This window comes from Rattus norvegicus, chromosome 16 (genome assembly GCF_036323735.1).
Source record: "Rattus norvegicus strain BN/NHsdMcwi chromosome 16, GRCr8, whole genome shotgun sequence".
In the NCBI taxonomy this organism is placed as follows: Eukaryota; Metazoa; Chordata; class Mammalia; order Rodentia; family Muridae; genus Rattus; species Rattus norvegicus.
The window spans coordinates 75,883,122-75,908,366 of NC_086034.1; the positions used below are offsets into that span (position 1 = coordinate 75,883,122).

Here is a 25,245-nt window from a genome sequence, read left to right on the forward strand (position 1 = left end):
GAAAAACAAGAAAATGCAATTATATTAACACTTAACCGGACAGGGTGGCACTCATCTCTGCTCCCACTGCAATTCAGGAGCAGCAGAGTTCAACGTCATCTTGGCAGTATAGAGTTTGAGGTCAACACGAACTGCTTGAGACACTGCCGAGAGAGAGAGAGAGAGAGAGAGAGAGAGAGAGAGAGAGAGAGAGAGAGGTGGGGGGGAGGAAGGAAGGAAGGAAGGAAGGAAGGAAGGAAAATGAAAACCCTAAGGATTTATACAAAGATATTAGGGACAGTAAAATGTGAAATGTATGATTAAGTATAATTTAATGTAGCACCACCCCATTAAGCCACACCCACACTAAGCACCACCCACAGTGAGCACCACCCCCAGATCAATCATTAATCAAGAAACTGCCTACAAACTTGCCCCCAGGTAATCAGATGGCCTTTTCTCAATTGAGGTTCATTATTTCAGATAATTCTAGCTTGTCTCAATTGACAAAAACTTACCTAGCAAAAGTAATGCTATAGAATACTTGAATAGCATTGTCAAAAATCTAATATAATTATCACGGAACTTTATACCCAGCCAAAGAAAATGCCATGCTACCTGCCAATGCACAAAAACGTTCACCAAGGTGGATTTTATTGTATCTCATATGATATTTTAAAAAAATTTAAAGGTTGAGATTATATGAAACATCACTGTCCAAAATAGTTACTTTTTAATTACAAAAGATAATTTCTAGAACTTATCATCAAATATATTCAAACAATACACAAGTAAAAAAAAAGTTATAAAAGAAATATTTACCGAATGAAAAAGGAAAAGAAACACACACGTTTATTGAATATGGCTAAATCTGTGCATAGGAGAAAATTTAGAACATTAAATGGTTGTATTCGAACAGAGTGGTGGCTGAGGCTGTAGCTTTTTGGTTAGTAATGTCCAGCATCCCCCTCTACTCTAGAGAGCAAATGTCATAAATTAATTAAAAATCCACTTTAAAACATTTTAAAAGGGAATATAATTCCCATGGGAAGCAGAATGGGGAAAATTATAGATAACAACAATCAATTAGACAAAGAGCAGAAAAACAGGCAAAACCCAATGAAACCAAAAACTACAAAACTATTAATAAAATAGATAAGTTCCAAGATGATTGACGAGGCAAACAAAGTAAAAGAAGTAATCACCAATATGAAATATAAAAGTGAGACATAGCTTTGAACCCCAGGCATGTTGAAAGAACAGTAAAGCTGCCTACTGTGGCCTGCTCACATGGTCCCAGGCACTCTGAGGCCGGGACAATCACCTGAGCCCACCAGTTCCAGGCCAACCTTGACGACAGCGTGGGGAATCACCAATCAATAAGGAAAGCAAGTCAGGGACATGGTTCAGCTGACTGAATGCTTGCCTACAACTGGCTAAGCATTTTATAAGCTTGCTACAGCTGTAGCCCTCACCTGTAACTCCAGCACTGAGGCGGCAACAGGAGAATCTGAAGTTTAAGGCTACATGAGACTGAAGGGGGCGGGGTTGATAAATGAGGGAAGGAGATGGGGGAAGGAGAGAATGAGAATAAGGAACATAATGAACAACTTCATGCCAATATATAACTCTAACGCTTACACAGAAAATTTTTCTTGAAACCACATAATTTACTAATAACCAAATAAGGAAGCAGGTTATTTGGTTGTTGGTGGTTTGTTTGTTTTGGTTTTGGTTTTTTGCAGTAATGAGAATTGACCTCAGGGTCTGATGCAAACTAGGCAAGTGCCTGACCAATGATACACACATACACACACACACACACACACACACACACAGAGAGAGAGAGAGAGAGAGAGAGAGAGAGAGAGAGAGAGAGAGAGAGAGATCCCCAGCACCTGTTTTAACTTTTTATTTTGACCAAGAATCTTACTAAGTTACCCAGGCTGGTCTCGAACTTGCTGTGTCATCCAGACAGGTCATGAATTCTACGATCCTCCCTATTACCAGAGTCTTATGCTATCAATGTAATAAAATTTATAGTTAAAATCCTTCTGCTTGCCAGGTGTGGTGGGATACAACTTTACACAAGTAATCTCAATGTTTAGGAACTTGAGGCAAAAGGATCTTGGGTTTGAAGCCATTTGGGGCTACGCAGTGAGACTATGTTGCCAAAGGGAGTGAGGGCAGGAATCTGACAAGCTGACACATGTTACAGCATGAGTAGTCTGGAGGACACTGTGTCAAATGAAACAGGACACTTCGAAACACAAGGGCAATGCCTGCTTTCCATTATGCAAGGTACTGAGTGCAGTCTAGCTCAGAAGCAAAAGGTAGACGACACCAGTGGCAAGGGAACAAGAGGAGAAAGAAATAAGTTGTGTAATAGTTAGAGAAATTTGGTTTTGCAAGATGAAAAGGTTCTGAAGACGATGGTGTTGGCTATACAATGTTATTGGTCAACTTTAAAACACTGAACTGTCTACCTAAAGCGGAATCAGGGACATATAGGTAATAGTTTAGCAACTTGGGACTCAAATGGGCTTGGGATATTCAGTCTCTGTGTCTCTGTTCTTTTGTCTCCCTGTCTCTGTCTCTCTCTCTCTCTACACACACACACACACACACACACACACACACACACACACTTACTTCTCTAAACAAACCCAGAATCCTGCTAGCCACCTAACCACCGGCACCAAGCTGCATGAAGAACTCATTCTTCCCTATAACAAGTATCAAAATTAAGCGTTTACCCAGACATATTCCCAGTACACTTGGAGACTACTGGCGATGAGGCAATCCAGCCTGACTGGTTTTAGGTGTATGCACAGTAAGACAAAACTGTGTTACCAAGTGAACTTTTGGGAACAATCCTGATTTATGACCTTAGGCCTGTGCATAAGTGGTTTGTTTATATAAGCACGTGATTAAAAGCAGGTGCTTTATGGGAAGGGGCATTCATAGTGAGCAAAGGCTGGCAATCAAATGGAGAATCACCCAAACTATGCCCCTAGATACCAAACTCCTTATTCTCTTGAAGCCCAAAGAAGAAAGCCCTAAAATAATGACCGAAGCCCCTGGGTTCCCCACTCACTGGCCACTGTCAATCTCGCTTTGAATCAAAAGTTTGCAATTTTTGCAAATCAGTGTGATGTCTTCTTTCGGTTCGTTGCATTAGAGGTCAAAGACCTAGAAACACCTGGTATAGACTCTGGGCTGGTAACAAAAGTATCAACATAATACATTTTATGGTTTTTATATTTCTTCACTAGAAGAGGGGGTTTTTTGTTTGTTTTTTTTTTGTTTTTGTTTTTGTTTTGTTTTTTTTGTAAATCAAGGATATCTATACAGCAAAAAGAAACATCTGGAGACACAAAATGTGTAAGACACTAATATTTACAATTACATCAAAATATGATGTAGGGAAATTTTTGACAAAAGATTTCCATGATCTGTTTATTGAATGCTACAAAATGTGAAAATCAAACAAAGAGACATTAATGAAAAAAATGAAAGAAAATGGAAAGTTATACTGTTATGGTTTGTATATGCTCAGCCCACGAAGTGGGATGTGATGGTTTGTATATGCTTGGCCCAAGGAGTGGCACTATTAGGAGGTGTGGCCCTGGTGAAGTAGGTGTGGCCTTGTTGGAGTGGGTGTGGCCTTGTTGGAGTGGGTGTGGCCTTGTTGGAGTAGGTGTGTCACTGTGGGCATAAGCTTTAAACCCTCATCCTAGCCACTATTTTGCTAGCAGCCTTCAGATGAAGATGTAGAACTCTCAGCTCCTCCTGCACCATGCCTGCCTGGATGCTGCCATGCTCCCACCTTGATGATAATGGACTGAACCTCTGAACCTGTACGCCAGCCGCAATTAAATGTTGTCCTTTAAGAATTGCCTTAGTCATGGAATCTGTTCATAGCAGTAAGAGCCTAAGACATATTCATATTCTTCCTATGGGAATAGAAAACACAGTGGTGGTAAGGTCTTATCCCTACTGATCTGCAGTTTCAAAGCAGCCACAGACACCAACCAGTAGGCTTCACTTGTTGAGAACAAACTCGTGGAAAAACCATTATGACCAAGAACACGAAACTTTCCATACCTTTGAAAAAGAACAGGGCAGACAGGTTTATAGTGCTCAAATGCCTTCTGATTTGCATTTTGAAGTCAATTTTCTTTGCATAACAAAACAACGGACTTGGTTACGCCATTTTCAGACGCTGCACTTTGCCCTCTGCACCACCCCGTGATAAGACAACACCTCATACAATGCCCATCTTTGTAGCTTTTCTGTTGCTGTGATGATAAAAAAAAAATTCTTGACAAAAGAAAAGAAATGGTCTATTTTAATTCACAATGCTAGGCTGCAGTCCATCACAACAGAGACAGAGTTCAGTGACAGGAACCCAAAAGAGTTGGTCACTGCATCCATAATCAGTAGCAGAATGCAATAAATTCATGAGTTTAGCTTGATTGATTGACTGACTGACTGATTGATTGATTGATTGATTGAGACAGACTGTCTCTACATAGGCCCAGCTATCCTGGAACTTACTATGCAATCTGCTATTTCTCAACTGTGGACACTTATAAAGGCTAAGACTCTCATCAGTGAGGACAAGGAGCCCGGAGTGACTACCTCCTGTAGCCAGGCAGGACCCCCAGCAGAGAGATAAGGACACCAACCCTCCCACAAAACTTCTGACCCAAAATTTGTCCTGTCTACAAGAAAAGCAGGGATGGGGGATGGAGCAGAGACCGAGGGAATGGCCAACCAATAACCTGCCCAACTTGAGACTCATCCCAGGGGCAAGCACCAACCCCTGACACTATTAGTGATGCTCTGTTACACTTGCAGACAGGAGCCTAGCACAACTGTCCTCTGAGAGCCTCTACCCAGCAGCCGACTGAAGCAGATGCAAAGAACAACAGGCAAACATTGGACAGAGCTCGAGAGAGTCTTATGGAAGAGTTGGGGGAGCTCTTCTACTGAGGACCCAAGAGGGAATAGGAATTCTACAGGAAAACTACCAGAGTCAACTAACCTGACCCTCAGAGGCTCTCAGAGTCTGAACCACCAAAGAGCACACAAAGGCTGGGCCTAGGCCTCTGTGCACATATGTAGTAAATGTGTAGTTCGGTCTTCATATGGGTCCCCCAACAACTGGAGCAGGGGCTGTTACTAAAGCAGTTGCCTGTCTGTGGATCCCACCCCCCTAACTAGGTCTGTCTTCAGTGGGAAAGGATGCAGAGCCAGCCAGGATCGGGGATATCCAGAGGTGGCCTCTACCCTTTCAGAGGGGAAGGGAAAGGGGAGTTGGGGGGGGAAACACTGTGGAGAGACAGGAGGGGGGGGCAGCGGTCGAGATGTAAAGGGAATAAAGAAATTAATGAAAGTATATAAATATAAATAATATAAACATAAAATACAAGTTAAGAGTTCAGAGCATTTGCTATTCTTGCAGAGAACCTGAGTTCAGTTCCCAGCATCTATAAGGTGGCTAAGAACCATTTGTCACAGTTCTTGGCAGTTTTGACACTCTTTTCTGGCCTCTTCAGGTACCACGTGGGCATGGAGCACAGACATACATGTGGGCGAAACACCCATGCATATAAAATAAAAAAATCGATCGTTTTTAAAAAAAAATACATACTTCCAACATATAACACCACGGAGTAAGCACTCCTATTCCAAAATTGAAGAATCAATTTTGAAACCCAGTAGGGAAAATATCAACTCTTTCAAGCTCCTCATCCAGGATCTGGAGTTGTAAGGTAATGAACTGGCTGCAAAAGACTTGGCTCCCCTGACTCCTGCGGGTCTGCTGCCCTCAGCACACAAATTCCCTCCTGTTCAATACTTTCAGCAACCCTTGCCGGAGCTCCCTTGGTTCCGGCATCTCTCCATTGTAACTGAGGCCTCACTGCAGGGAGTCTGCCCCACCCCCATCCCCATTCCCCCACCCCCCACCCCCCACCCCGCCCTCATTGCCTGACCTTAGGCATCTTAGTTTGAGTTTCTATTGCTGTGACAAAACACCATGACCAAAGAAAATGGAGAGGAAATGGTTTGTTTCGCTTTCACTTCCATATCACTGTTCACCATCAAAGGAAGTCAGAATCGGAATTCAAAGAGGGCAGAAACCCGGAAGCAGGAGCTGATGAGGAGGTCAGGGACCCAGTTCTGCCTACTGGCTTGTTCCTCAAGTCTTGCTCAACCTGTTCTCTTACAGAACCCAGCTCCATCAGCCTAAGGATGACGCCGCCCACGGTGGGCTGGACTCTCCCCAATCAATCACAAGGAAATGCTCTACAGGCTTGGCTCCAGCCGTATTTTATGGAGGCATTTTCTTAATTGAGCTTCCCTCCTCTCAGATGACTTTAGCTTGTCTCGAGTAGACACAATAATGTATCCAGCATACCAGGTGAGTTCCACGAGCCCCTCAACCTTGCATTCTCTATGACTTCAAAACCAAAAGAACATGGAAGGTACTCCCCAAGCTGTGCTCCCAGGTGGGAAACAGCCTGTCCCCATTCCCATCTGTGAGTCACAGCTGCATTAGCTTCTGTGTGCTGGCCCGGGAGAAATGCTCTCCTAGCTGCTTCCTTCAGCTTAGGTTTTTCTCCTTTAAAAGAATTTGGAGCATCACAGCATGGAATCTCTGAAGAGAAGGATATTGCTCTCAGGATACTTTGCCCACCTCCCAGTGCAGAGGTGTGTGTGTTTGTGTGTGTGTGTGTGTGTGTGTGTGTGTGTGTGTGTGTGTGTGTGTGTGTGGTGGGGGTTATCTGAGGGTCTCTACTATCCGGATCTCTTCATCAAATACAGTTTCTCCAGCACCAGCCTGAATATCAGCCTGCCTTGAAATTTCTTCTGCCAATTGAATTAGTCCATCATCGTTAAATTCACCTTCACTAAGGTTATCTGGCCACAGCATCAGGTGAAAGGTGAATAGCCCCTATCACAGTTCCTGCTAAAGTATTTGTTCCTGTTGGAAACCTCACAGGCCAGGCCCCCCAGAGTCCATATTTCTCTCAGTCGTTTTGATTTCTAAGCTCCCACCAGAATGGCTTATGAACCTCTGCTCCCAGCATCCAAGGGTATTTCTAATCCAAAGCACCAAACTCTTCTACCCTCTTCCCACAAGGCAGTCCAAAAGCCCATACACCATGTGGTCCCTTTTATAATATCGACTTCACTTCCTAATACAGTTTGGTCTCTGTCATTGAGCAATGCTCATGCATTCCACATTATCCCGGAGCAACAGTTCACAACCCATGGGTCGTTACCGCTTTGGGGGGTCAAATAATATGAGATATTTACATTATGATTGGTAACAGCAGCAAAATGGCAGTTATGAAGTAGTAATGAGGGCTGGAGGGACGGCTCAGTGGTTAGAGCGCCGACCGCTCTTCCAGAGGTCCTGAGTTCAAATCCCAGCAACACATGGTGGCTCACAACCATCTGTGATGGGCTCCGATGCCCTCTTCTGCTGTGTCTGAAGACAGCAGCAGTGTACCCACATACATATAAATAAATAAATACATGAAGTAGTAATGAAAGTAATCTTATGCGGGGGGGGGGGGGGGTCACCACAACGTAAGAGACTGTATTAAGGGGTTGCAGCATTAGGAAGGTTGAGAACCACTCATAGAGTGCATTTTACAAACCCTCAGTTAGTATAATAGCAGCATCTGAAACTGTTATACAGTAAATACTCTTGCTAGCTCTTAAGTGCTTTATTTGTTGTATTTATTAATTTACACATCCACAATTATAAGGTTACTTTATTTTTAAATGTATTAATTTAAATTAATTAATGGATGCCCATAGGCTTAGATTTTTCAAAACCTACTTTAATAAGGGTTCTCAAGTGCATTGACACCCCCCCCCCTTTCTAGTCCACCATTCAAAGGTAGGGGAGAAAAAGATGGTAGGACAGGGGAATGTGGACCCAGGTGAAAGGTGAATAGCCCCTATCACAGTTCCTGCTAAAGTATTTGTTCCTGTTGGAAACCTCACAGGCCAGGCCCCCCAGTACTTCTTTGGGGGGCAATTACAATCTGTTGTCAGGATACCAGTAGTCCAGTTCAGTAGTGGCAGGATACCAACAGCCCAGTTCAAAGAGTGTCACCAAATACGAATCGGCAGCTGTAGAACAATCCAGTAGAAACAGCTAGGTCTCCGATGAATCTGGCACAAATCAGCGGGAGCAACCAGAACCAGCCGGAAAGACAGAAGTTCTCTGACGTGCCTCTCTCAATGAAGTGAAGGTCCGTGAAGATCACAGACCAATGAAGCGTTTGCATGACTAGCTAGGCAAGTGTACTGTCACTGTCTGTTGGGTCCCACTTATACTCTCTCCAAAGTCACATGTCCTCTCTTGCTTCAGCAAAACAACACATGAGTCTGCTAGAGAGAGAAAGAGAGAGAGAGAGAGAGAGAGAGAGAGAGAGAGAGAGAGAGAGAATTTTTTTCCCGGTCTTAAGCATTTCTTTTCACTTTTTTGGTTTTATTCATTTGTTTATTTGTGATTTTTAAATGGGGTTTCGTTATGTAGCCTATGCTTGCTTAAAGACCCTCTTGATTTCCCAGGAGACCCCACCTCTTAGGGAGGACCCAGCTTATCTCTTCCCCAGGGACCCTCCCATCCTTCCCTCCCAGTTCATTTTCATTCCTTCCTGTCAGGTGCTGATGCCTAGATATAATCTCTGCCTGGGACACTGGATGACCACGCCTGGCTGGAACTCAGCTGGTTCCTACTATCCTTCCTGTCCTCTAGTCAGACCTCATCCTTCCCACCCTCGGACTCAACAGCCTGTTTTAGGTGCCCCTTCTCCCTCCTCAAACCCACTCACTGGCAACCCCAACTCTTGATTCAGACCCAGGGTCCCCCTTGCATCCCTCTTTCATCCCTGTCTCTCCAGATACAGCCTTTGTCCTACTGCAACCCCTTGCAAGAGCCTCTTCTCCCATCACCCCACAACCCCCTGGGAATGTAGTCTACAGTGTGGACAGGATTCCCTAGCTCTTCCCACAGTCCCTCTCAGCATTCTCTCCTAGCCCGTCTCTATTCCTCTATTGCTACCCACCTGCAAAAGCATTCCCTAACAAGAAACCCATGGCCAGCACACTTTCCTAAGATACAGAAAGGGCAGCAGAAACCAAGGGACAGAACACACACCCAACAAAGGCAGCCTGAGAGCAACACCTATAATCACCTCAGTCATCATCATTCCAAATGCCTAGACACCCGCACAAAAACGAGCATGAGTAGCCAAGATGGTACACCTTCATGGGGCAGATTAAATAGTAAATCTAAAAAAAAAAAAAAAATCCAGGCACAAAAATGAGTAACCAAGCTGTACACAGAAGGACCTGAAGCACATGATAAAGACCTCAAAACGGCAGTTATGAATATGTTCAAGGACCATAACGAGGAGATGAAAACATCCCTGTGCTGGCTGGTTGTGTGTGTCAACTTGACACAAGCTGGAGTTATCACAGAGAAAGGAGCCTCCCTTGAGGAAATGCCTCCATGAGATCCAGCTGTAAGGCATTTTCTCAATTAGTGATCAAGGGAGGAGGACCCAGCCCATTATGGATGGTGCCATCCCTAGGCTGTGGTCCTGGGTTCTATAAGAAAGCAAGCTGAGCAGCCATGAGGAGCAAGCCAGTAAGCAGCACCCCTCCATGGCCTCTGCTTCAGCTCCTGCCTCCAGGTACCTGCCCCATGTAAGTTCCCTTCCTGACTTCCTTTGGCGATGAACAGCCATGTGGAAATGTAAGCTGAATAAACCCTTTCCTCCCCAGCTTGCTTCTTGGTTGTCATGTTCTGTGTAGGAATAGAAACCCTGACTAAGACAATTCCTCAGTGAAGTCTGAGAAAACAGAAACAGTGGAATGTAATAATAAAAACAACTTAAGACCTGAAATTAGAAAAGGCATTAATAAAGAAAATCCAAACTGATATAAAAGTGGATATAAAAAAATTTAGGAAGTTAAGCAAAAGAAGAAAATCTCGGAGGTAAGCCTCACCAACAACATTATAAGACATGAAGAGTGAATCTCAAGTTAGAGACAAGGTAGGAGACATGGATAACTCAAAGAAAACGCTGAATCTAAAAGATAAAAAGCTAGGCACAAAGCATCCGGTAAATCTGGGACACTGTGAAAAGATGAAGCTTATAAATGATAAGAACGAGTGAAGGTGAAGAAACTCAGCTCAAAGGCACAGAAAACAATTTCAACAAAATCACAGGAGACTTCCCCAACATAGAGAAGGAGGCGCCTGTCAAGGTACATGAAGCATAAAGAACCCTAATTAGACCAGAAGGGCCAGAAAGGAAATTCCACACAGCACATAACTATAACTCTAACTGTATAGAACAAAGAATACTGAAAGCTTCAAGGGGAAAAAAGACTGTGGTGGGTTTTTGGTTTTTTTTTTTTTTTTTAATTGCTCCCATAGGCTCTCAGGGAGTGGCACTAATAGCGGGTGTGGCCTCTTGGAGTGGGTGTGACTTTGTTGGAGAAAATGTGTCCTGGTCACTTTCCTCCTGCCTGCGGATCCAGATAAAGAACTCTCAGCTTCTCCAGCACTGTCTGCATGCCACCATGCTCACAGAGAAAGCCTCGGCAATAGTGGACCTAACCCCAATTCTGAGACTGTAAGCCAGACCCAGTTAAGTATTTTCCTTTATAAGAGTTGCTTTGGGGGGTTGGGGATTTAGCTCAGTGGTAGAGCACTTGCCTAGGAAGCGCAAGGCCCTGGGTTCGGTCCCCAGCTCCGAAAAAAAAGAAAAGAAAAAAAAAAAAAGGAAAAAAAAAAGGAAAAAAAAAAAGAGTTGCTTTGGTCATGGTGTCTGCTTACAGCAATAAAACCCTAACTAAGACACAACCCAAGTAATGTATAAGAGCGGACCTACTAGAATAACACCTGACTTCTCAGTGGAGAGGAAGGACATGGGTGGATGAGCTGCAAACTTGGAGTGATGGAATATGCCAGCCCAGACTACTATATTCAGCCAAGCTATCAGTCACAGTGCATGAGAAAGAAAAGCAACACACAAGAAAACCAAATTTTAGCAATACCTATCAATTCAGCTCTGAAGAAAGGACTAGGAGGAAAACTTTAGTCTGAAGAGATTAGCCACACCTAAGAAAACACAAGGAATAATAATTCAAGAATCACAAATCAAAGGTGGGGGAGGGGACCCACACCATAACAACAATAGTACTCAATAAACAGTACTCATTGATAACCTGAATATTAGTGGTCTTAATTCCCTAATAAAAAGGCACAAAGTAACAGATTAGAAAACAGCTTTGTGCTGCACCCAAGAAACAAAGCTCACCGTGAAGAATACACATCAACTCGGGATAAAACTGTGGGAAAAGTTAGTCTAAGTAAATGGACCCAAGAAGAAAGTATAGTCATTTAATAACTGACAAACTCAAAATTAATTGGGGGAGAAAGGGAAAGACACCACATACTCAAAAAAGAAAAAATACACCAAGAGGAACATTTATGCACCAAATGCAAGAAAATCCAAGTTCATAAAAGAAGCTATTTATGACAGCTAAAATTACATATCGACCCTTGCACAATGATAGTGGGAGATCTCAATACCCCACTCTCACCAATGGACAGGTCATCCAGACCAAAACCAGAGAAATGCTGGAGTTAAATGACACCATTAACTAAATGGACCTAGCAGATATTTACAGAACATTTCACCCAAATATATACGAATATACTTTCCTCTCAGCACCTCATGGAATTTTCTCTAAAATCGAGTGTATAGTTGGATGCAAAGTAAGTCTCCACATGAATTTAAAATTTGCAGTAAGATTGTGCATCCTATCTGACCACCATGGATTTAAGTTGGGTATCAACTTAAAGGGCACAAACTCGTGGAAACTGAAAATGCACTACATAATGAAAAATGAGTGGAGAGAGAAATTTAAACCTTTTTAGAATTGTGTGAAAACGAAAACAGAGCGTACCCAGAACTATGAAGCCCAATAAAGGCAGTTCCCAGAGGCGAGCTCACAGCACTGAGTGCCTACATGAAAACAATCGGAGAGGCCTCATAATTAGCAACTTAGCAGCACACCTGAAAGTTCTAGAACAAAAAGGCAGACAGCAAGAAATAATCAAACTCAGGGCTGAAATCAATAAAATAGATATAAAAATAATAAAACATAGAAACAATGAAGAGTTGGTTGTCTGATATCAATAATATTGATAAACCCTTAGCCAAGTTAACGAAAAGACTGAGAGAGAAGACCCAAATTAATAAAATTGGAGATGAAAACATCACAACAGACATTATGGGAATCCAGAGAATAATATGGACATACTTTAAAATCTGTTCCCTATCAAACTGAGAAACCTAAAAGAAACAGTTGAATTTCTTGATATATGTATAACCTACTAAAGTTGCTCACGATTAGATAAGCAATTTAAAACAGACCAATATTGTGAAATATAAGCAGTAATTAAAAGCTTCTCACCTCCTTCCCAATAAGGAAAACCTCAGGGCAGAATTCTACCAGATATTCAAAGATCTAACACCAATTCTACTCAAATTGGAACATTTCTTAATTCTTTTTCCTGAGGCCACAATTTCCCTGATACCTAAACCATGCAAAGGCCCAATAATTAATGAAAATTACAAACAAATATCCTTTATGAAATGTAGATTCAAAGATTCTCAATAAATAACTTACAAAAAAGATAAAAAACAAAACAAACAAACAAACAAAACAACAAAAGCCATCCACAATAATCAAGTAGCATTCACCCCAGAGATGCAAGGATGTTTCAACATACATAATCAATAAACATAATCCACACAAAAACAGACTGAAAGATTAAAAACTGCATGACCATCTCGTTGATTCAGAAACGGTATTTGACAAAGTCTAGCGTCCCTTTATGATAAAAGTCCTGGAGAGACTAGGGGTACTTGAGACGTATGTCAAACATATTATAGGCATTTTACAGCAAGCCCCTAGCCAACCTCAACCTCAATGGAGAAGAAACTCAAAACGTCTCCAGTGAAATCAGGAATAAGACAAGGTTGTCCACTCTCTCCATACCTTTTCAATATAGTACATGAAATCTTAGCAAGAACAATAAAACAACTTAAAGCTTGTCGGAACAGAGCCAAAAGAATGAATGCTGCCTGGCGACCAATGCCTTGGGGACCTGTGAGAGAGGCTCCTGGATGGAAGGCAGAGAGCCTTTACCTCAGGTACATTTTGTTCCCTGCACTGTTCTTGGATGCGATTCTGTGCCTGATGTGACCAATATTTACATTCAATTTATAAGACAGGTTTGTTATTGTTGGATGGCAGACCATAGCTGTGGAACCCAATCTGGTCAGTGTACCATGAACCTGGATATGGCCTTCTGCCTTGCTTTTGTGATTTCCCAGATGTAATCTATAGTGTAGAGATTTGATAGGTATGGCCCTCATAGACTCATGTGTTTGAATTCCCATAGGGAGTGGTACTATTAGGAGTTAGGAGGGAGGTGTGACCTTGTTGGAGGAAGTGTGTCACTGTGGGGTGTGCTTTGAGGTCTTATATGCTCAAGCTAGGCCTACTGTTTCATTTCCTGCTGCCAGTTGATCCAGATTTAGAACACCCTGCTCCTTCTCCAGCACCATGTCTACCTGCCTACTGCCATGATTCCTGCTAGGATGATAATGGACTGAACCTCTGAAACTGTAAGCCGGTCCCAAGTGTTTTCCTTTGTAAGAGTTCTCCCAGTCATAAGTATCTCTTCACAGCAAGAAGAAACCCCAACTAAGACAATACATGTCAGGCAATTGTGCTTCCAATTGTTCTGTCTTAAGAAAGTTCTGGGAAAGTGCCACATTGTCAGTCGTCAGTGTGTGCTTCCTGGCTTTCATTTTCATGTTTTTCTAAAGCCAAACAACCTCGCTTGGATCATCGCTTTTGTGTTTACATTTGTGTATAAAAATACACTGAAACTGGGGGCTGTCTACTGCACTAGACTCTAGTTGTCCCCCTTCTTTCAGGTCCTCAGATTTCGGGTCTAGCAAACAATATCTGTACTGGTCCGTGAAAGTCGGCAGAGATCCAGGGGCTATTAAGAGGAAAGGCAGAAGTCAAAGGATCTTCATTTGCAGATGATAAACTGATAAACTTTTTATCAGAGTAGCAGGATACAAGATCAATATGCAAAAATCAGTAACCTTCCTATAGACGGACGGACGTCAGGCTGGCTTCACTTCCATGCTAGACCCCTTTGGAGATGGGTAGAGGACAGCAGGGAGTTCTGAGGCCATGGTTTTACAGGCAAAAGCTGAGTCTACTTAGGAGGCCATTCCAGTGCTTCTACCAATGCCAAGTCCTTATCAAGACAATGTTTTATGCCCCCAATATCTACTGATACCTATTTATATCTGTGATTGTTCCACTGGGTTCGCTCTTGGTTTTCTGTTTGAGTAAATACAGCTTCGTTTGTTCTTTCCCTCTTTTCTTGGCTACGCGTCTCCCGCTCCTCAGTGGGAAGCATTGATTGTAGCATCTCTGTGGGACTGCTTTAGGGGACATGAATTCTTGTAGCCCGTTTACACCAGAAAGAAAGTTTCTTTCTCCTCCAATGATGACATATGGTTCTGGTGGGGTCAGTAACCTAAGTTGGTACCTGTGGTCTTTTGGAATTTGAAGAGCATGGCTCCGGGTTCTTCCGGCTTTTCAAGCTTACATTGGGGGGGGGGGGGAGGTCAGCTGTGATTCTAAGGTGTTTATTTCTTTTATACATGCCTCGTGATTTTTTCTCTTCAAATTTCAGTGTGCTCTCTTGTGTATAGTTAATGTTTTAACAATAATGTGAATGGAGAGTGATTCCCCCCCCCCCCCCCCGGTCCTTTGGTGCTCCGTGTGCTTATTGTATCTCGATAGGTGTGCCTTTAATTTGGGAAGATCTTCTAGGATCCATTTGAAGATCTGGACAATGCCATTGACTTGGGATTTTTCTCCTTCAGCGATGTCTAGAATTCAAGGATTTGGTATTTTCCCACATTCCCTGAAGTCCCTTCTGTGTGTTTTAATTTTCTCCTATTCTTTGCTTCTGCGGTCCCTACCTTCGAGCTCTGATAGTTTGCCTCTCTTCCACTTTACTGGATTCATTCTACTTGGAAGGCTTTGCCTGCATTTTGTAACCGGGTGTCTGAGTTGTCGTGATAAACACTGACCAAACCAATTTGGGCAAGGAAGGCAATGACTTGGCTTACATTTCTGTATCAAATTCATCACTGAGGAAAGTCAAGCAGGAACCGAAGCAACAACCATGAGGAATGCTTCTTACTGGCTTGCTTAGCTTGCTTTTTTATATGACTTGCATAGGAGTGACACCGCCCATAGTGGGCTGGACCCTCCCACATCAATCATTAATCAAAAAAATACTGCCCACACTAGCCTTTGGGCCAACTTTATGGGGACATTTTTCCTCAGTTGAGGTTCCCTTTTCCCAAATTTCACACACACACACACACACACACACACACACACACACACACACACACACACAAACCCTAACCAGCACATTGGGATATTGAGTTTTTCAATTCCATCTTCATTTCAGGAAGAATTCTCTTCAATATTTCTATATCTGTTCTGAATTCAAATTTCAAATTCCCTCTATGTTTTAATTTTCTCATATTCTTTGCTTCTGTGATGCCTGTCATGTTTCATTCAACCGTATGTTGGTGTTTTCAACATTCATTTCCTTAGTTTGTTGAGCTGTTTGTGCCTTCTTTAAACCGTTGGGATCCTTTGATGGTGACGTTTATGATCTTTTACAATTCTGCATCCTGCGGGGTTCATCTAGTTAATTCTCATTCTACAGTGGGACCATTTCTATAGGACTGATGGATTTCGGAGAGAAGGGCTGTACTATCTTAGCCTTTCATACTGTTTTGTGGTTTTGTGATGAGACCCAGGCACGTGGATTTCTTTTATTAGTCTCATGTCACCTGAGTGGAAGTTTGGCTTTGTATTTTGCTGTCCACGTTTGGTCAGTTTTGAAGCAAATATAAGGAGCTGTTAGGTCAGTCCTTCAGCTGCTCTGTGTTTATTCTGGATCAGAGGAACATGGTGGTTCCAATTCAGTGGTAACCAAGAAGGTATGAGAGCAGGACAACTGTCCCGGTCTGCTTGGGTTGGTGCAGCCATGCCACGTGGGTAACACCTGAGAGTGTGGGGATGGTGTGAGTGGGACAGGCGGTCGGGCACTCGCAAGGCTAGGGCAGGATGCAGGCTGAGTGACTGAGGCTAAGCCTGAGGGTTGCGGATGTCTAGGGTGGGAGAGAGTCCGGTGACTCTTCAGACTATGCCAGTGCACAAATGTGAGCCCCGGGTTAGGCCTGGTTAGGTTGGATGTGGTGAGTGTAGGCAAGGGTCTGGATGACTCACACAGGATGGCTTTTATTCATTAGGGAAAACGAAACAAGAACTCAACTGAAAACGTAGCTGTTCCCACTGAGTCTGCTGCTATTTGGCGAGTTCTGATTTATCTCAGGTCTGATAAATCTTTTGCGTTATTTAGGAGTACTGAAGCCCCCTACAAAGTCGTATTGTAATCCGCCTCTCCCTTTAGACTCACTGGTCGTTACATTTTAGCTCTATGTGTATTTATAGTTAGTACAACTTCGTTTAATTGATTTCTTGTCATTAAATAAAGATCTGTCTTTGCCTTTTCTGAATTAAAGAGGATTTCAGTTGTTACGATGTGGTAGTTTGAAAGAGAATGGCCCCCATAGGCTCATGTCTTTGAATATTTGCTCACCAGTTGGTGTAACTGTTGAGGGAAGATTTGGGGGGGGGCAGCCCTATTGGAGAAGGTATGTCACTGGGGGTTGGCTTTGAGGTTTCAAAAGAGTCTGTCATTTCTACTTCCTTCTTGTTGATCAAGACGTGAAGAGACACCATGGCCAAGGCAACTCTTATATTGACTTTTAATTGGGGCTGGCTCACAGGTTCAGAGGTTCAGTCCATTATCATCAAGGTGGGAGCATGGCAACATCCAGGCAGGCATGGCCCTGAAGGAGCTAAGAGTTCTACATCTTATTCCCAAGGCAAACAGGAGAACCCCAGCATCCTCAGGCAGCTAGGAGGAAGCTCTCAAAGCCCACCCCAACAGTGACACATTTCCTCTAACAAGGTCACACCTCCAAGGCCAAACCACCACACCGCGTAAATATTTTCTTTTATAAGTTGCCTTGGCTATGGTGTTTTGTCACGACAATAGAAAAGTAAGAAGACTTGCAGTACACATGCTGTCTGGTCTATTTCCTTTCTGTGGGATTTTTTTTTAAATTTTGGACAGATATTCACTATGTCCCCCTGGCTGGCCTGAAACTCATCCCCGTAGCTCAGGCTGTTGGTGATTTCTTTTCCCCGCCACTCCCTCCCAAGCGCTGTGATTATAGGGTGTATTTCTGCACACCCAGTTGTATTGAATCTTTTTCTAACCCTTCCATTTCAGCTGTGGAAAACCTTACATGTAAAGTGGTATTTGGGCTGCATCAAGTTCTTAAACTACTTTTATTTTCAACGTGATTATTGGCAGGAGAAGGTAGTGTTGTTATTGACTCTTACTGATATTCTTTGTCTCTCTTGGTTTTCCTTTGTGGTCATGCTGTTATAGAGAGAGTGCTTGGCCCTTTGCTGTTTTCTTGCTTTATTTTCCAGTGAATCTATTACAGCCTTGGCTTGTGGTTACTATCAGGCTTTCAGAAAACATCTTATGGTTAAAACATACTGTTTTAGGCTGGTAAATGTTGTTGTTGGAAAAAATCTATAACTTCATACATTTTCAACACTGGCTAACGCTTGATGTCACAATTTATTTATTTTTATACTTGGCTTCCTTTATAAAAAAAGTAGTATAGGTTCTGTTGAATCAATATTCTTTTATTTATTTTTGTGATTTCTTCGTTTTTAGAGTTTCTGTATTTCACCCCCTGGGTTGGTCAGTTTTTTGTCAACCTGACACAAGGTTAAATCATGCAGAAAAGACAGAGAGCCTCAGTTGAGAAAAATGCCTCCCTACCTTTGTTCTGGAGATAAGCCTGTGGGGGCATTTTCTTGATTAGGGACTGCTGTAGGGGAACCCAGACCATTGTGGTCCTGGGTTGTATAAAAAATCTAAGCTGAGTATGGGAGGGAGAGCAAGGGAGTAAGCTGTGTTCTCCATGGCTTCTGCGTTGGTTGCTGACTCGAGCTTCTTGCCCTGACTGAGTTCCTGTCTCAGCCTCCCTTGGTGATAAACTATGACTGGGGTATGTAATCCAGTGAACACTTTCCTCACTAAGCTGCTTTGAGTTGTGCTATTTATCATAGCAGTGAGAACACACTAATAGAATATACCCTCTAGTTTACGAGGGGGTGTAGAATCTCAGGCAGAGGACGCATGCAAGGAGATGCCTTTGCAAGTCATGAAGTTGGGCTTTAAAGGGCTGAAAGCTAATCTCACATAAGCCTTGTAGTGTTGTTTGACTGACAAGGGCCCCCTTACACTCCATATGTTTAAATGCTTGGCTCCCAGTTGGTAGAACTGTTTGGGAAGGATTATGAGGTGTGGCCTTGTTGAAGGAGGTGTGTCACTGGAGGTGGGCTTTGAAGTTTCCAAAGCCCACACCATTCCTGGTTAGCTCTATTACTCTCTGCCTCAAGCTTGACTCAACTTGTAAGCTCTCAACTGCTGTTTCAGTGCTCTGCCTGCCTGCCTGCTGCTATGCTCCCTACCATGACAGTCATGGACTCCAAAGATCTGCAACCATGCTTAAACCCCAAATTAAATGTTTTATTCTATAAGTTGCCTTGGTCACCATGTTTCATCATGGCAATAGAAAAGTAGCTAGGATAAACGTTGGTACCACGAGTTGTGTATTGCCGTGACAGACATGGCCATGCTGTTTTTATTGAGGAAATGTGGAAGAGTGTCAGACTTTGGACTAGGGAAGCAGTTAAATGGTCTATGTGGGGCTTAGCGGGCCATCCTAGTAGGAACATAAAAGAGTGGTGTTGAGGGTGACATGGGCTGTGGAGGCCCAGCTCAAAAGGCTTCTGGTAGAAACACCATTAACACCAAAATCTAACCAGGTTAGAGGCCATTTTTGTGACACTTGGGCCAAGACGTTCGGTTTGACTTCTTTGGTTTGATGGGTTGTTTGAACACGGTTATCTGTTGTCCAAATCTCTTAGATTCTCCAACCCTCCCTCGGTTTTGTCTTCTCTGTCTGCATTCGCTGTGATTATCCCCAGTTTGCTCGGAATCATCTCTTCACTGTGGTAGTTTATTCCGATTCTCAATTCTTGCTCTTTTCATTACTGTAACAGTGATGATTTGAGCCTTCCTGGTTCCGCTTGCTAAGTCATCAGACTACCACTAAGCTACCCTTCCCCATCCCCAACCCCCAGCCCCAACACTCTCCTTATCTCATCTCTGAGCCTGTGTCCCTGTGTCCAAATAATAATAGTATTATCCTCTTCGTTTCATAGGATCTCACTATGTAGAGCAGGCTAGCCTCAGGGTGCTGAGAAGCTCTGGAGAGGAAAGTCACCTTGGCTGGTCACACCTGATAAGGAGATCCACACACCAAAGCTGCAGGTGTCTGCCACTTTGAGACTAAGGAGAACTGACCTACAGATTAACTCTTCCATCTCCGAAATCCACCCCTATCCATCCTAAAAAAAAAAAAATCCAAAGACCTCACGTCACGTGCGCGCCGTCTCACTTCCCGGAAGAGACTGCGCCCTTCCGCTGTTCTGATTAAAGAATAATTCTGCTTCTGGAGATGCCCATTTTTATTTCCGCGTGGCGTGACTCAGGCTAGCCCTCCGACTCTGTGACCTAGAAAGGAGAGGAGGCAGCGCATTTCCTGCCCCATCCTGGAACTGGGCCGGTGACATTCTTTGGAAGTTGGTTCTTATGCAACTCTGTGATTCCAGTTACTACTGACTTCTTTTACAATGCTCTGCTTCTGTGAGTGAGGCCATGCAGTACCTTCACCTGGCTCTCTTTTGTCCTCCCTATTTTAAGCCTAGCTGCCAGAGGTACCGTCTCCTCCTATGTCTGCACTAACCTAAAGAAAAGGGTGGGACACTCCCACATTTGATCTTCAAAATGAAGAATTCCACAGGGTCTGGCAATGCCCCATGGGGGACTGGCCAGCTACCAAAGGGCTGAGTTCATCTTTAGTAGAAAACTGGGGGAACCTCGTCAGGATGGACACAACGATGTGATTTGGCAGCCTTCTTTGCTAATAATTTATTTATTTTTATTTTTGCTAATGCCACGCGATTTCACCTCCATCTGAAGGTACCGTATGGCACAAGCAAAATGCTGGTACCCATAAAACTTTGGGGCCCCACTGAGTCCCCTGGGACCACCAATCCCTTTTACATTAGACTAAGGAAAACCTATCAGACCTCCAATGTGGGGGATTTTGGTTTTTGTAATTTTTAATGTTTTATTTTAATGTTGGCACGGTTTTTTTTTACAGTTGTTGGCTTCTAAGGAGAACCTAAAAGTCCTCCTGGCTCAGAAGTCAGTGCCCATTTAAACTAAGGCTGTCAAACTTGGCCCGGCTTCATTTCGTACATAATAAAAGTAAAATTGAACATAACGATAGCGATCGTTTTGTCAGCACAGACAGAAAAAGTGGAACAACGCAGAGAAGATTAGCAATTTCCTCCATCCTCCGCACAACGATGACATGGAATTCGGGAAGCCGGCCATATTTTCTTGAACTCGTGAGAACTTTACTCCTGTGACCTTTCTTAGCCCTCGGAGTGTGAAATGCCCCAGTTCCTTATTGCTCCTTACACTTACATTTTGTAAGGTCTTTAAATGTTTTACGTGCCCGACTCACCTCCTCTAAATGTCCCATGTAAGCCCTCCTAGTGCCTCTCACCATACAATAGCTCCATCCTTTGGAGCTGCCAGAAGACCCCTAGAGAAGCCCTGGCTGCAGGGGACTCTCATCCTTTCACGCCAGACTAGACACAATTCTTTACATCCGTCCTCCATTTTCTCCCGATCCTGATGGTTGCCCCTGGTAAGTTTCTTTGGTGGGACCAGTCACTGTGAACTCACATCCCTCTCAAGTTCAGTCTTTGTAGAACAACTGAGCCCTCGCCCTCCCTCCACCTCCCTGGGCGACCTCTCAGGCTCACGTTGTAACCCAGTCATCTGTTTTCAGCCCTCCAACGCTTAATTTTTAAACGTGTCTCTTGTTCCTAGAGTCTAGGAAGCCCAGGGCGATGATTTCAGGATGCAGTGCAGCTGGGTTAAAACCCTCCTCCAAAGCATGCTATGTCCCCTTGATCCTGGGGACAGAAGCCAACCTTCTCTCCATCACCCCTCTTCCACAGGATGTAGGCAATCAAAGGACACCTCGCTCCTCCTTTCTTATCTGTCTCTGGTCTCTGGAATGAAGGGTTAGTGACTTAAAAGCCTCAGGTGACTGAGATGTTGTGAACAGGAAAGGTGACTTGACTGATAAGATCAGGGCAAGCTCCTGCGGGGAAGACCCACATTCCAACCCTGCTGGTGTTTCCAGACTGCAGGGGAACTGCCTTGCAGGCTGAATTTTCCATCCCCAAAGTTCCCCCTTCTCCATCCTCTAAAGTCCCATGTCCCCCTCTCTCTCTCTCTACACACACACACACACACACACACACACACACACACACAGAGTCTCACTTTAGGGAGAGACTGTGGCTTCTGTCGTTCTGTCTGTCCAGACAATTCTGCGTCTGGAGATGCCTGACTTTATCTCATTTCCACTCTGCCTCCATCAATCCCTATCTAACAAAAATATCTTACTCACAAATACACATCTACATCTGAAGCATAAGCCCCGAATCTGTAGAATCACTACAACATGGAGTACCAGATGCATTTAAAAAAAATATTCCGGGGGCTGGAGAGACGGCTCAGTGGTTAGAGCCCTGACCGATCTTCCAGAGGTCCTGAGTTCAAATCCCAGCAACCCCATGGTGGCTCACAACCATCTGTAAAGAGATCAGATGCCTTCTTCTGGTGTGTCTGAAGACAGCTACAGTGTACTTACATATAATAAATGAATAAATCTTTTTAAAAAAATTCCTCGGAAACAAATCTCTCAAACAAGTTGTTGAGTGTAAAGGAAAAGGAAATCAATTCTTTAAACATTCAGGAACGAACTTTTTTTGTTGTCTTAAAAAGAAGGCAGTATGACACTATGCCAAACTGAAACTTTAAATCGTGATCAATATTATAGCTGGGCAAGATCCTACTCATGGACAAAATCAACAGAAGGAGGATCTTAAGCATAGAAAACGTCAGGACGTTTAAAACCAGTACGTTAACCCACAGGTCTTGAGGGAGGCTTTTCCAAAACAGGAGTTCTTATGAAGCCCTTACAGACGCTAACCAGAAAGGAATGTGGTCCTGGAACTGTTATCAGTGAGTTACAGGTCCCTTCATTCCACTGGAAGAGATGTTCACCAACAGAAAAAGTGCAGCCCCTCACATTTAGTGCCCGCTAACTGTCCTCTCTGGCCTCCAGCAGCTGGAGAGAGCAGCTTTCAGCAGCTGTCCATTGCTACCTCTCTTGGACCAGTCTGGAAAAAAAAAAAAAAACATCGATCAGCAAACAAAACCATCCAAAACAGGTCTGATGTACTAAGGCAGTAGTTCTCAACCTTCCTAATACTGGGACCTTTTAACACAGTTTCTCAGGTTGGGGAGACCCCCCCCCCCAACCATAAAAATGTTTTGGTCGCTACTTTATAACTGTAATTTTGCTACTGTTATGAATCATGTAAATGTTTGTGTTTTCTGATCGTCTTAGGCCCCCCTGTGAAAGGGCCATTCACCTTCCCAAAGGGGTCTCGACCCACAAGTTGAGAACCACTACTAGACCAGGGGAGTGGAGTGCCACCTGGGTAAACAAAAGGTGACTTGTACACAAAGTACCCTTGCCACTAACTGTAGACTTTCTGTGGATCACACCAGTTTGCGAAAGCTACTGAGTTCCCTTGTCGGGGTGTCATAGGGAGTAGGGTAGCATTGCTCCTGAATTCAAACTGACTTGAAGACGACAGGGCATCTAAAAAGACCATGGGGTATCTGGGGCTATCAGGATGTCAAGGAGAAGGAAGGAAAAATAAAGGGAGAGGAAGAAGGAAGGAAGGAGGAGGAAGGAAAGAGAAGGTGGAAGGAAGGAAGAGAGGGAAGGAGGGAGGAGGGATGGAAAGAGCAAGGAGGAGCAAGAGGGAGGGAGGGAGGAAGGAGAAGGAAGGGAGGAGGGAGGAAGGAAGGAAAGAAGGAAGGAAAAAGAGGAAGCCAGAAAGGATGAAACGGAGGGGGAGGAAGGAGGAGAAGGAAGGAAGGAGAAAGGGGGTGGGGGAAGGAATCTATCTCTTTTAGATAGAGTGGGTTCTGCCTCAGGATGAGTTCCACACCACCACCACCGATGGAAAATAAAGGTTGCAGGTAACGGCCCCTGTATCTCGGCGCTTGTAATGCTGAGGCAGAAGGTTTGAGTGTTTAAACAAAATGTTGAGAAAGGTACACAACTCACAGGAACCCACGTGGTTACCCACAGCAGAGCGGGGAATGTTCGAGACAGGAACACAGGTCAGACAGGAACACAGGTCGGTCCTACCCCCGTCTGGGTTGGTTAGGGTTAATAGTCTGAAAAGTTCGCTCACACTCAGGAGTTGCAACTGGGCGTTCTTCTGTTTGCCCTGCTCTTTCTATGGCTCACGGGTGCAAGTTTGGTCCCTAGCCGGGTGCTCCTAGGAGACGCTAGAACTTTCAGAAAGAAGGCAGGGCATAGGGGAAGGAAGTTAAGTAATTGGGGGCGGGGCGTGCCCTTGGAGGGGAGAGAGGCACTCCAGTCTCTCCCAGTTTCTCCCTGCATCCTTGCCATGGTGAGTAAAGGATAGAAATGCCCCAAGGCGGTAAAGAGCTCCCCTTCTCATGATTTGGTTTTTTTTTTCAAATACGTTGTCAGCTCCAGGAAGCTACCCCAGCCCCTGTCTGTTAACTGATAATCTCCTCTGCCTCCCGCTTCACTTCTGTTCTCCGATTATTATGATTAATTTAGAACGGTTCAGAACATTTCTTTTCTCAATACTTTTCTTTTTGGGGGGGGGGCGGGGGGATGAATCGCTGGCAGTCAGATCTAAAAACCCTCACTCAAGATTCCGTCACAGACACCGCAGAACCGCAGAAGCCAACGGTGAGCAGACTCTGGTGCGAAAAGTGGAAAAGTATAAAGAACGAAATCGGCTCAGGATGGGACTGGAAGAGACTGAGCCAGTGAGTTAGGCAGTAGCTCAGCTCCTAGAGTGCTTGCCAGACACGAAGGAGGTCCTATTGGATGCTTGGGCGGCAGGGGTGGGCACACTTGTAGTCCCAGCTCTGAGCAATCCACAGCCGGAGTGGAGAGGATCTCAAAGTTATCCTCAGATGCACAGTGAGTTCAAGGGCAGCCCAGGTTACATGAGACCCTGTTTCAAGAAGAAAGAGGGAGGGAGGGAAGGAGGAGGAAGAAGGGGGGAAGGGAGAGGGGGAGGAGAGACGGGGAGTGGAGAGGAGGGGAAGGGAGGAGAGAGGAGAGGAGAGGAGAGAAGGAAAGGAAATAGGAAAAGGGGAAAGGGGGAGGGGGAAGGGGGAAAAAGGAAAGGAAGGAAGGAAAGAAAGAGCTAGTAATTTCTCCCATCTTCCAAGCAGAAAAACAATGGATGGTATCTAAAATTAAACTGTACAAATTTTTCACTAGCTCTCAATGTCCCCTCCCTTCTTCTCTGTGGACCACTCTTAACTCACTTTACTTTTCTGTTAATGGGAATCGTGTATTTTATCGTGAAAAATGGAAATGTTTGAAAATTCACTCTGATGTGCTTCATTTTCACTAAAAAAAAATTGTGAGATGAGAATAAAAATGACATACTGTTCATTTAAAGCAATATCTAGGTTGAGTGCTGTTAGGCGTGCCTGAAATGCCGGTCCGTCAGCAGGCTGACCTGGGTGGGTCACACCCAGTGCTAGCCTTGACTACATAACAAGACCCTGTCCAGAAAATAAAAGGCAACATCTATATTGAACCCTACTGTAATAAAACCATTGTGTGTGTTCACGTGTGTGTGTGTGTGTGTGTGTGTGTGTGTAGTGTGTGTGTGTGGTGTGTGTGTGTGTGTGTTCACGTGTGTGTGTGTGTG

General features: G+C 44.0%; 1 long non-coding RNA gene across 3 annotated transcripts; it reads right to left on the reverse strand.

The window, feature by feature from the left end:
* Positions 1-7,565: 7,565 nt before the first annotated feature.
* LOC120097529 (uncharacterized) lies at positions 7,566-25,241 on the reverse strand. 3 transcript variants are annotated; one of them, XR_005495034.2, is made up of 3 exons: positions 23,601-25,241; positions 22,548-22,638; positions 7,566-8,394 (listed from the first exon to the last, which is right to left on the reverse strand). It is a non-coding gene; the product is annotated as an uncharacterized LOC120097529 (long non-coding RNA). The 3 variants fall into 3 exon arrangements; XR_010058743.1 differs by having other exon boundaries at positions 7,566-8,397; XR_010058742.1 differs by lacking the exon at positions 7,566-8,394 and having other exon boundaries at positions 19,826-22,638.
* Positions 25,242-25,245: the final 4 nt, after the last annotated feature.